The sequence below is a fragment of the Zingiber officinale genome, chromosome 7B (assembly GCF_018446385.1).
Source record: "Zingiber officinale cultivar Zhangliang chromosome 7B, Zo_v1.1, whole genome shotgun sequence".
In the NCBI taxonomy this organism is placed as follows: domain Eukaryota; kingdom Viridiplantae; phylum Streptophyta; class Magnoliopsida; order Zingiberales; family Zingiberaceae; genus Zingiber; species Zingiber officinale.
In genome coordinates, this window is record NC_055999.1 from 37,307,752 (window position 1) to 37,319,924 (window position 12,173).

The window sequence follows — 12,173 nt, forward strand, 5'->3', positions numbered from 1 at the left end:
TAATGAGGTGGTAATTCTTGATAAGAGTTTATGATAGGATAGAATTTGATGAAGTGTCATGATAAGGATAAGAGTCTCGTAGAAATAGAAATTTTTTTTTAAAAATAGATTATTAGTACTTATCCAATAAATCTATAAATATGTGTTGGATCGAGAAGCGCTAAAGGGGGGTGAATAGCGCTCGTGGCTATTTCGTTCGATTCGTAAAACTCGAGTGATAAACGCAGCGGAAATTAAAAGGACAATCACACACAAAGACACGAGGAGTTACTTGGTTCGGAGCCTGTGGCGACTCCTACTCCAAGGCCCGCGATCGTTGATCACTTCCAGTGGGCAACAACTATAAGCTCGAAAAGTTATTACAAACTAATTATAATTTAAACGGTAAGGAAAGCAATACCGACAATAAGAATATCAAATCTGGAGCTCCAGGTCGTCGGGATGCTGCTACAGCACTTTGGGAACTTCTCGTTGACAGCTTGTCACAAAAGGGTTGCTTAGAAGGTGATATCTCAACTGCTGCCTCGAGGTCCCCTTTTATACACTGCTGGAGGCGCCTCCAAGCCTGTCCGAGGTGCCTCCAGGCCTCCTGAGTCACCCGCGTGGATCAGCACAGAATAGGTCGCACCTCATCCACTCGAAGGTGCCTCCAAGCTCTGGTCCAAGGTGCCTCCAGCTCAGTCTGAGGCGCCTCTAGGCCTGCTGCGCAGCCAGCTCACCCTCTGCACCCGAGGCACCTCCAAGCTCCATGGAGGCGCCTCGGACACTGTTCATCCGAGGTGTGACTTGCTCCTTTGTTCCTGCAAAATGTGTTAATCCCAAACACATACCCTGCAAAACAAAGTTAGCACATAATAGTTATAGTAACAGAAATATTGACAATCTTCTGACTGTCCAGGTTTGACTTTGAATTTCCTACCAGAAACCCTAAATTGACCCGAAGCCTACTGTTCCCTCTACGGGGAACGCGTCCTCACCTACTCCACTCAGGAGAGTTACCTGTTGCCAGTGCGATTCTCTAGATCGACTGGACTTTTGCTCAACGCTCGATGCTTCCGGACTTTCTGTTGGACGCTCGCTCCCCAACCTGTCCAGTCTTCCACCTGGTTTGCGACACCAGGACTTTCCACCTAGGGTTACCACCCCCTAGGACTTTTGCCTGAAGCCCTCGACCCGCCAAGACTTTCCGCATAGGGTTATCACCCCTTATGACCTAGGGTTACCACCTACCTAACCGCAGCTAGGACTTTTTCCTAAGTACACTTAAGACTTTCCTGCAAGCTTATTCAGAATGTTAGATCACACACAATCTTAACTTTGAATTCTTTTGCCATTATCAAAACTTGGGTTCGATTGTCGGATGCTTCCAGCACCAACAATCTCTCCCTTTTTGATTATGGCAATCGAAATTCAAAGTTAAGTATAAAGACAATAAAGAAAGACAGTGACAGCAAAATCATAAATAATTTTAGCATGAAAACATATACAAAGCTCCCCCTTAATAATAGATCCCCTTTTAAATTTTCAAAATTTTTGATTTTGCTTTCTGCTTTGAATTTCCTTATACTCTCCCCCTTTGTCATTCATCAAAATAAACAAGAGAGTAAGCTAGTTTTGGAAATTTCAACTTTTTATAATGAATTTTTATTTTTCAAAAGCATAAAATAAAGAAATGTTAAATAAACACTTAGCTAAAAAATACTTTGATAAACACTTGGATTTTTAGCTAAGTGAAAGAGACAAATCTTCTTCCCTTAAAAATAAGGTTTTGAAAATTACTTTAGCTAAGAGAAGATGATATTGAAAAAATAACTTAGTTAAAATGTGAAAACCTTTGAAAAAAGGAATACTGTTGTTAAAACCTTGGTTTTAAGGAGGGGAGTTTGAAAAAGACTTAACTAATTTTTGAAAAAGCTTCTTGAAAAATACTTAGTTAAAATTGGAGAAGCTTTTGAGAAAAATACTTAGTTAGATTTTTAAGTGTTATTTGAAATTTGAAAAAGTACTTAGGTAACTTTTGAAAAAAAAAATTGAGAAAAGATAGTTAGATTCGAAGAAACTTTATAGAATTTTTTTCAAAATTGACTAAGTTTGAAGGTTTTTTCAAGAATATTTGAAAAATGGCTGTAGAGAGCATTTAGCTAAAATTTTAATAGGCCTTTTGAAAAATAACTTTGAGAAGTTATTAGAAAATATAGCTAAAGTTGAGATATTTAGTTTGAAAGACTTAGTTAAATTTAGCTGCAAAGAGGGAGGAGCTTAACTTGTAAAAGTTTAAATTAGGATCGTTCATTTAAGTAGTCCTAAGGTCCAAGCATGAGTAACTTTGAAAATTTTAAAATTAATCATTTAATCCTCTGGGTCAAGTGTCTAACCATTAGCTACTCACTGCTTACCTAGAAGGTAACAACTTTCACTTGGTTAGTCAAGTTAAGTTGAAAATCCAGTTAGATTTCACTAAGTCAGGATCACTTAACTTGATTACTGTATTTTTTGGTATTTAACGCTCATACTTGTTGCGATGTACAAAAATAAGCATTCTGAAGTCTAGGCTGTACCTTATGCATCTCACGTCGTTCTAAGTTTTTCAATCACAAACAAGTTATACCTAGTGTGCTTGTGAGATGCTCTGGCTGATACTAGGGGAACATGATATCTAAAGGTAAGTGCCTAGACTAAGTCCAATTTGAAAATCTAATAAAGTTAGAATTTTGAAATCAACATTTTTCCTAGAAGTTTTATAAAAGAACCTAAGCAAGAGTTTAACTAGATGTGCAGAACTAAGTAACTTATAATAAAAACTAGTAAGCAGAGAGTTAGGTTGTGTAACTATACTCAAATCGACAAAAGTAAGATAATAGTAGAAGGTGAAAGTGTCTGTGTCCAAATCCTAAGTACAACGCATGAAAATATAGTATCAATAAGTAGGATCATCAGCTGGAGGGTCGTCAGCTGGAGGTGGTGCAAGAGGCTGCTCGGGAGCTGGCTGTCCCTGACGAAGAGAGGCAAAGCCGGAAGCTATGTCTGTGCGAAGCATGCGGAACTCATCCAGCATAAGCCATCATGTCTGAGCGGAGTAAGCCTCGAGATGTGTGAGTCGGTCCTCGACAGATAAGGAGGTGGATCGTCGAGTCGAGGTCGAGGGCCCTGCCGAATTGGAGGGTTGTCCATGAAAGTCCTCGGCTGTGAACTCTAACACGCCCTCTCCCTCGGCCAGAGCAAAGAAGGCAAAGAACTTGGCGTCTGCCTCGAGCCCTCTCAGAGCAACTGGCTCATCCTCTACTGGGTCGACTGGCGGAGGCCTGCCCACCCATGCTAGGACCCCCTGAGCAGTGACATCTATATGTACTAGCCTAAGAGAACCCATCCCAAACTCATCATAGTGTTCGTTAGTCCTAGGAGGATCGTACCGGTTCCATTGTACAAAAATTTTGTACAAGTGTCGAACCTTTTCCTAAACAACCTATTGTATTCTTTAGAAGTTAAATTAGGAATCGTAAACGGAACTTAACATTATTGATTTCAAATTTAACTTATCAGTTCTTAATGGTTTAGACTTGGATCGCAAGCGGAACTTAACACTATTGATCCAAATCAACCTATGTTATAAATTCAATAAAATATTAATTTTCAAAATTGACTTCCAGGACTGCATGATGAGGCACATGGCCTTCTTGGGTATGGGAGTATCCACCACCACCTAGACAAAGCCTTTTAAGGAAAGCTAATATTTAATTTCCTTATATAACTCTAGGTTTAACCAAAAAGAACAATCGAATCAGAAATTTGAAAAATAAAGAAAAACACAAACTCGAATTACAATTTGAAAAACTAGAATCTAATGCCTCTTGTGTTTGGAATTCATACAAAAGAAAAACTAGTATGATGCGAAAAATAATTACTAGTTATACCTTCCTTTGTATGCAACGACCTCTTAATCTTCTACCATATTCCTCTTCTTATCCCAGACGTTGTGTGGGCAACGATCTACCGAGATGAGAACCACCCAAAGCCTTCTTCTCCTTGCACGGTTCAGCCACCACAAGTACTCCAAGAATAGATGAGGTTCGGCAACCACCACCAAGCTCCAAAGGGATGCTTCCTTTCTCTCCTTCTTCTCCAAGCTAGAACCTGGCCACCTTCAAGCTCCAAGAGATAATTGGGTTCGGCCAATGAAGAAGAAAGAAAAGGAAGAGGGAAAAGTAATAGGGCCGGCCACCACCAAGGAGGAAAAGAGAGGAAGAAATAGAATAGAGTCGTCTCTTTTTGAAGACACCTCTACCCCCTCTTTTATAATCCTTGGTCTTGGCAAATAAGGAAATTTAAATAAAAAACTTCCTTAATACCTTTTCCATGAAAAAGAAAATTTATTTAATTAAAAAATAATTTTCTTTTCAATATTAACATGGCCGACCACCTATAAGCTCCAAACAAGGAAAGTTTAATTCACACAAGAATTAAAACTTCCTAATTTGTTTCAGAAAATTTATAAAAAAATTTCTCTAATAATTTTTCCCTTCATAGTGGATTATAAAAGGAAATTTTATAAATTAAAATCTTTCTTTTAAATATGTGGATGATTTCCAAAAAGAAAAGTTTTCTCTAAAATTAAAATCTCCTTTCAATCTACAAATAAGGAAAGATATCAAATCTTTTCTTAATCTTTTGTAGAAAGTTATAAAAGGAAATATTTAATTTTAAAACTCTCTTTTAAAATCATGAACATGGTTACAAAAAAGGAAAGTTTTATCAAAATTAAAATCTTCCTATCAATCTACAAATAAGGAAAGATATCAAATCTTTTTTTAATCCTTTGTAGAAAGCTATAAAAGGGAAGATTTAAACTTTAAACTCTCTTTTAAAACATGAACATGGTTACAAAAAAGGGAAGTTTTATCAAAATTAAAATCTTCCTATCAATCTACAAATAAGGAAAGATATCAAATCTTTTCTTAATCCTTTGTAGAAAGCTATAAAAGGAAAGATTTAAATTTTAAACTCTCTTTTAAAATCATGGAATCCACATAAGAATTTTTTTTAAAAAAAATAAAATCCTTTTAATTAATTATGGCCAGCCACACCAAGCTTGGACTCAAGCTAGGGTCGGCCACCTCACACCTTGGTTTGGCCGGCCCTAGCTTGGGCTCCAAGTTAGGCTTGGCCGACCACCTTAAGGTGGGTAAGAAGGTGAGTATGCGTGGGTATAAATCTATATATACAAGAGGCTACGATAGGGACCGAGAGGAGGAATTGGTTTTGGTCTCCCGATGAAATTAAGCTTCCCGTGTTCGCCCCAAACACTCAACTTAATTTCATCAATAATAATTCATACCACTAAAGAATTATTATTGAACTACCGCACCAATCCCAAATTACGTTTTGGGCTCCTTCTTATTATGAGTTTGTTAATCTCCCTGTGTTTAAGATGTCGAATGCCCACTAATTAAATGAGTTACTGACAACTCACTTAATTAATATCTTAGCCCAAGAGTAGTACTACACAACCTCATCGTCATGTCGGTCTAAGTCCACCTGCAGGGTTTAACATGACAATCCTTATGAGCTCCTCTTGGGGACATTCTCAACCTAGATTACTAGGATACAATTTCCTTCTATAATCAACAACACACACTATAAGTAATATCATTTCCCAACTTATCGGGCTTATTGATTTATCGAGCTAAATCTCACCTATTGATAAGTAAAAGAAATAAATACTAAATATATGTGCTTGTTATTATATTAGGATTAAGAGCACACACTTCCATAATAATTAAGGTTTTGTTCTTTTATTAAATCAGTATAAAAATAACTTACCTTAAATGGTTCTTGTAAGATACCGCAAATTTAAATAATAAATGTTATTGGACGAAAAATCGTAGTGGATTTTTCTGGAATTTTTAGAAATTTTCGGGATTTAAACGGGCTCCGTATGATCCGTTTTGAGAGGATGGATTCCGGGTACAGAGGAGGGCTGTTTGGGATACCCATTTAAATGGGAGTTGATTAAGGACTAAACTTAGGGTTTAAATAAATTAAACCTAAGTTTTATTTTATTTTATTTCCCTTTTCCCTTTATTTTCCCCGATCCCTTTTTCTTCCCCGCCGAGACCTTCTTTCCCCGATCTCCTCTCCCGGCTCTCTCGCGCGACCTCTTCTTCCCCGACGCCGACGGCCTCCTCGTGCTATCGCCCCCTCCTTCCTCTCCCTCTCGAGGTGTGGATCCCTTCTCCTCTATTGAGCCTTTTAGCGAGTTTTCCGGTTGTTCTCTGCTCCTAGCGTCTCTACCGCGGCCAGTTTAATCGCGCCGGCGTCGTGTAGCCACCGAGCCTCCCTTCTCCTCCACCGATTGATCGAGTCCATCCAGCCACTCAATCTTCCCTCTCCGAGTCATGGACGCCGAGTGCTCGTTGAGAATGGGCATCCAAGACCCCTATTCTACCGTGCCCTAGATCGCCTTTGCACAGATACTCTCAGTCAAGAAGGGGGAAACCAACCTCTAGCTTGGATCTTGCTTTACCTCACGCACGAGCCGGGCCTCTGATCGCCGAAATACCTAGTTCCAGCCATTCCCTAGCTTGACGAGGAGGTTCTGGTCACCAGAAGCTGTGGCGATCTCTATGGCGAGGAGGGTTGTTGTTCGAGTTCACCACTGGATAGATCACCAATGTCGGCAGAGGACAGTAGCTCTTGTTCTTCACAGTGCATTTGGAGGGGAAGTTGCTACGAATATGGATTTGGGTTCCAACAGTGATTTTCTTCAGCAACAAATCATGTTCTGGGGCATCTGGATTGAGGTAGGGTTCTGTTGAGGTAAGATTAGTGCTGTGAATTAGGGTTTCAGCAAATCCTTTGATATATGATTGGAGTTTTGAATTGTTTCTTGGAAGGACAGGTCTGTGTGTGCTCTTGGAGTTTATGGACAGGGAGTCATAAGAGCTGAGAGCTGTTGTACTTCTGCCGGACCTCAAGGTAAGTGGTAGGGATGAATTTGTGTTTAGCTTCAACGGAATTGGTTATGAAACGTATGAGATTGTTGGCATGTACTTGAGTTATATATATTGGATTGAAGATTGATTTGGGGTATTTGTTTTGGAGGACAGTATCTTCCACCTTGCTCCAGCTACGGACTCTAGCAGTGGTTGCTTCAGTTTTGGCTCTTTGATGGCTCTTGGCACTATTGACACCAATCTATGGTAAGTTGTTAATTAAAGATTGTGGATTAAGGATTAAGGTTTTACTTCTATTGGAAAGTATTGTTAATGGTTATTACGTATGTTTGGTTTAGAGCACATGGAAGCATGTAGATGGTTTGGAGGATTAATCAGAGATCAGATTTAGTTGGAGTGATCCTAGTTGGGTTAGGGATTTTATTTAGCTACTTAATCATATGAATTTAGCTAAATAAAATATGTAAATATTGATTTATGCAGGACTTGGATATGGGATGATCATCACGACGTGGGATTTATTCTGGACACGGTCGACAAATTAAGGCGGGTATTTCTTCCTTTACCTCTATGTAGATTTTCTTGTACTTAGTGCATGGTTGTTATCCGATGGATTAGACTGCTTTACCTTATGTCATATCTGTTTGTTGACTTCCTGCTAGAGACTTATGCTTGATCTTTGAGGTGTTCCATTTAATTCATATACAGTCTCAACTCTTGATATCTACTCTATAGTGATTACACGTGTAGAGTATGTCCTGTAGGGATTGTCGGGTGGCTGGTATTATCATGCTGATTGGGTATATGATGTGGACTGTACATAGGTGGGTATGTGTAGAGGAGTCATCTGGTTGACCGTGCATTTACATGTGGTGTGTATATCCGTATTTGTTATGTACTTTTGGAGGAGTGTGTTGATTGCGCGTCTGTGGTTTATACACGTGTCCGATGTGTTTTTATTGGAGGATACATGTTGATTGTATATGTGGGGTTGTCCATGTACGTCTGATATGTTCATTGAGGATTATTGGTTGATTATACATGTGTAGTTGTATACATATGTTTGGTGGGATATGTGGAGGTATCATGACGATTATACTCATGTTGGAGGTATTTATGAGGATTGGGGTTGTTGCATGGATGATGATTATATATATATATCATGTTCATCATTCATTGCATCTGATGACCATTGTCTCCCTTGTGGTGAGAGAGTCATCGGTTGGTTTGGTAATACCGCCCACTCGACCACTCATGGGTAGTGGTAGTTGGAGCGATTCTGGCTAGTCTGTCGTGCCACCCGGTCACGAGGTTTAGTGAGATCCGGCGTTGCAGTCAGGGACCCCGATGCTATGTAGTTAGATAGCTACTAGCGGATCGCCTCGACCACTATATAGTGGGCTGGAGGGTAGTATAACACACCCAAGCCTCTCGGCCATACAGGGTCGTGGTGTCGGAGAGGTGGCGGGGTGACCATGGAGCATGCATACGCAGTTATTATTCTTGCATTTGATGCGCGGTGCATCTGCATTTGCATACATGCCTAGTAGATACTAGTTGCATGTGATTGTCGTTGTTGCACTTGATTGAGATATGATTGTTGCATTTGGTTGCCATGCTGCATACATGTCATTTATTTTACATGTATATGCAGTCGTACTTATATTGCACAGGTGTCACGGGTATATCTGTTGCAGATCCAGTGAGTTTACCGATCTTTGTACCTTGCGTCGATTTCAGATTGGGTATGTATTTACCATTATGTCAGCAGCGGTTTGTGCAGTTTGTAGGTTAGTTATGATTATGTCTGGTTATTACGTCAGGTAGGTTCAGATGCATTGATTATGATAGTATGATCATGTTCTTTATTCCCTACTGAGACTGTATACTTGTGATCTCCATGTTTTATGTATAGACCATGCACTTTCTTTTCTATTACCCGCTGAGTTACCTATACTCACCACCGCATGTATACATTTATGTTTTCAGGTAGCCTGTAGATGGTTGGTGTCGCTCGGAGTATCCTGTCTGCCGGGTCCTACGTCACATCCGAAGATTGTGATTGTTTTCATTTGTATATTCTTTTCTTATTTTTGGCATTGTATTTGTGTATAGCCGTGTGGCTATCTTATGGTTTTGGTGTTGTATTTGTTGTATAAGCCTAGCCGGCTAGCAGTGTGTTGATTGTGTTGTATTGGGCTTTCCGTTTTCGTTTTTCCGCTGTGTTGGTTTTTAGTACAGCTGTGTGGGCTGTTATTATAACTGCGTGGTTGTGTATATAAATATTCCAGCCGCATGTGGCTGATGTATTTTGCTTGTAGTGATGCTTCAGATTGTCACCGGTACAGGGGAGGTTCTGCCGGATTTTTGTCTGACAGGAACTCCTTTGGGGGCGTGACAATTTAGTGGTATCAGAGCGGGTACGATGCCTGCTTTGTTTTGTTTTGGGTTTTCGAGATTTATTTGATACCAATTTTTGGTATCAGAGTAGGTACGATGCCTATTATTCGTGTTTTGGATTTCATGATTCGATTTTCTTGATGTGACTTTTCGGGTTTTTGGACCAGGCAGCAGCAGGACATCTCCAGGCCATAGGAGGTATGTTTGCATATTGTTATCATGCATTTCTGTTGGTGTATGTATTGTTGTTCATATAGTTATGACATGTGTTAGTACTTTTGTTAGTACTTGCCTATTTGTTTGTACCATACATTTCATGGGTAGGGTCAATCACTGATCACGGTTGACCTACTGGAGATCAAGGATTTACAGTCTCAGGGGATTTCCTCATATCATACTACTAGTTGGTTGAGAGTTAGAGTCCCATACTAGTCTTGGTTACTATTAGCTGGATGGTGGATGATATCTGTATACCCATGTTGACTCAGGTAGTAGAGTACCGGTTTACTCCTGGTGATGATTGATTTACTTGGTTGACTTGTGTAGTTATGGTTTGACTGATTTACCCTTGTTGACTTGGGTAGTGGTGTATCGATTTACCTTAGTTAGTTTCATCAGTGGATGATTAATTTACTCTTATTGGATCGGTTAGGAGATGATCGATTTATTTTGTTGGTCCGACCAGTAGGGGACTGACTTACTCTATTTTTAGAGATTCCTATCTGTGGGATGTTTCATACTCGGTTAGATATTTTGACTTATACCGGGGTAGAAAGGACTGAATTGGCCGTATACCAATATCGGCTTAGTCAGTCTGTAGAGGATTGTCGTATCCTATTCCATGGGGACTTTGACTATGGATTGTCTGTACCTGGTTGGAGGACTTAGAAGGTACATTCAGATAGGATACTGCACGGTGTGGAAAAGTGTAAGGCTATTTGCTTAACACTTTGAGATACAGCCGTTACTAGGGTATATGAGTTGGAGAGTACATTTGGATATAAGATATGTACTGTCATGAGAGAGTTGAAGTTAGCTGCTTAACCTTTACGTGACCCGGTACCACGTGAAGGAAGAAGCAGAGAATGTTTTGGAGATCAGGTCATCGCTTAGTGATTTCCTTGAGATGTTTTGGAGAGAGAGTAGTTCTTTACCTCTTTCGGTAGCATGGTGGTTTATAAGGCGATGACCAGTAGACTCGCCTATCGTTGTTCCATGGGAGATCCTGACTCATGGAACTATTGGATATGATTAGATATCCATGATGTACTTAGTGATATATACCCCGCAATGGTGCGGAGGAAGTGGTGTTAGTTGAGTAATACCTAGGAAGTCCGACCGTAACTAGGTATAATTTCAGATGATGATCTTTGAGGGGTAGAGCGTTGATTGACAGATATTTTGATAAGCTGTTTGGTTATAGTGTTCCTCTATTTTTGTGTTCATTGCTTGATACTGGAGGTTATTGAACCTCAGATGGAGCAATCACAGTATGATGGGGTACAAGACAATGGTTAGACGACTCAACTAACATTGTCTCTATTAGGTGGTTCAAGACTTTGGCCACGTGATCATTTTACCAGATCTTGTAGTCTATATCTCATATTAGAGGGTTTGACCTTTTATCGATATTTATCGAGGGACATATATGGGATGATTATGAGAGTTGTGGAGATACTTTCTAGATGGGTGTACTCTTAGTCAAAAGGGTTGTGTGACCCTTTGACTTTGGATTGATCTTCTTTTACTATGGAGATATGAGTATCTCAAAAGATGAGATGATGAGATTTGGCAGACCTTTTGGATACATTTAGTTTGTTGGTAGTGAGTGTTGAAGGTTGGATGATTTCCTTTTACTCTATCTTGGTTTAGGGGACTATTTGGTGTGATTGATTGATGTTGAGGATGATTGGAGTTTGGTGGATATTGTGAGATCAGGTGTGGTGATTTGTTGTCTTTTGACGATCTTTTAGCGGATATTTGACTTGATGATCTATGATTTGGTGTTCGATATTGGTAGTGACATGGAGTGTAGTATGTCCGTGATATATATGGATTTGGTGATTTGTAGTGGTGATTCGATCACAGACTCGTTGTTGGAGATCTTACGGTTGAGTGAGCCTGTTGTACGTACATTATGAGTCCTTGGGGTTACCGTTTAGGCATACCATGCTTAGATGTTTACATGGACTCAGTGTACTTGGTATTCTTAGGGTTTGATCGGTCTTCATTATCTCCATTGACGATGTTATGATATATTTTCGGTCCGAGGTGGATTACGTGCACTATCTTTACATAGTTCTAGAGATGTTTCGACGGGAACATCTATATGTGAAGTTAGTAGTACGTATTGTGATTGTCTTTTATGAGATTTCTAGGACACGCCGCCTTAGTAGAGGGATATTAGTGGATCCACCGGAGATAGAGGTTGTTATCAGTTGGGTGTAGTTGTAGTCTATACCGGAGACTCACTGTTCCATTGGTTTCTGGATATTTCGAGTTTGATTGAGGGTTTCTCCGGCATTATACAGTTGACCGGACTGTCTAGGAAGGGTATGAGATTTTCCTGGATAGATGCCTGCGAGATCAGTTTAGATAGCTGCACCTGTCTTAGTTATGCTTTCTAGTGTAGACGGATTTGTACTCTACACATCTGTATCGTACCTGGGGTTTGGTGCAGTTTCGATATAGCATGAGCGAAGCAGTCTCATGCCAGTAGTTAGAATTCTCGTGTAATGAGAATTGGATTCTTTGTTTCGTGGGAGATCTGGTGTGTTTCCGGGCCACTTCTTATCCGGGAAGAGTGACCACAGGAAACACATC

General features: G+C 39.8%; 1 long non-coding RNA gene across 1 annotated transcript; it reads left to right on the forward strand.

Annotated features, from left to right (window-relative positions):
* Window positions 1–6,893: 6,893 nt before the first annotated feature.
* LOC122003689 lies at window positions 6,894–7,495 on the forward strand. The gene is made up of 4 exons (XR_006118034.1): window positions 6,894–6,972; window positions 7,104–7,196; window positions 7,289–7,360; window positions 7,434–7,495. It is a non-coding gene; the product is annotated as an uncharacterized LOC122003689 (long non-coding RNA).
* The last annotated feature ends 4,678 nt before the right edge of the window (window positions 7,496–12,173 follow it).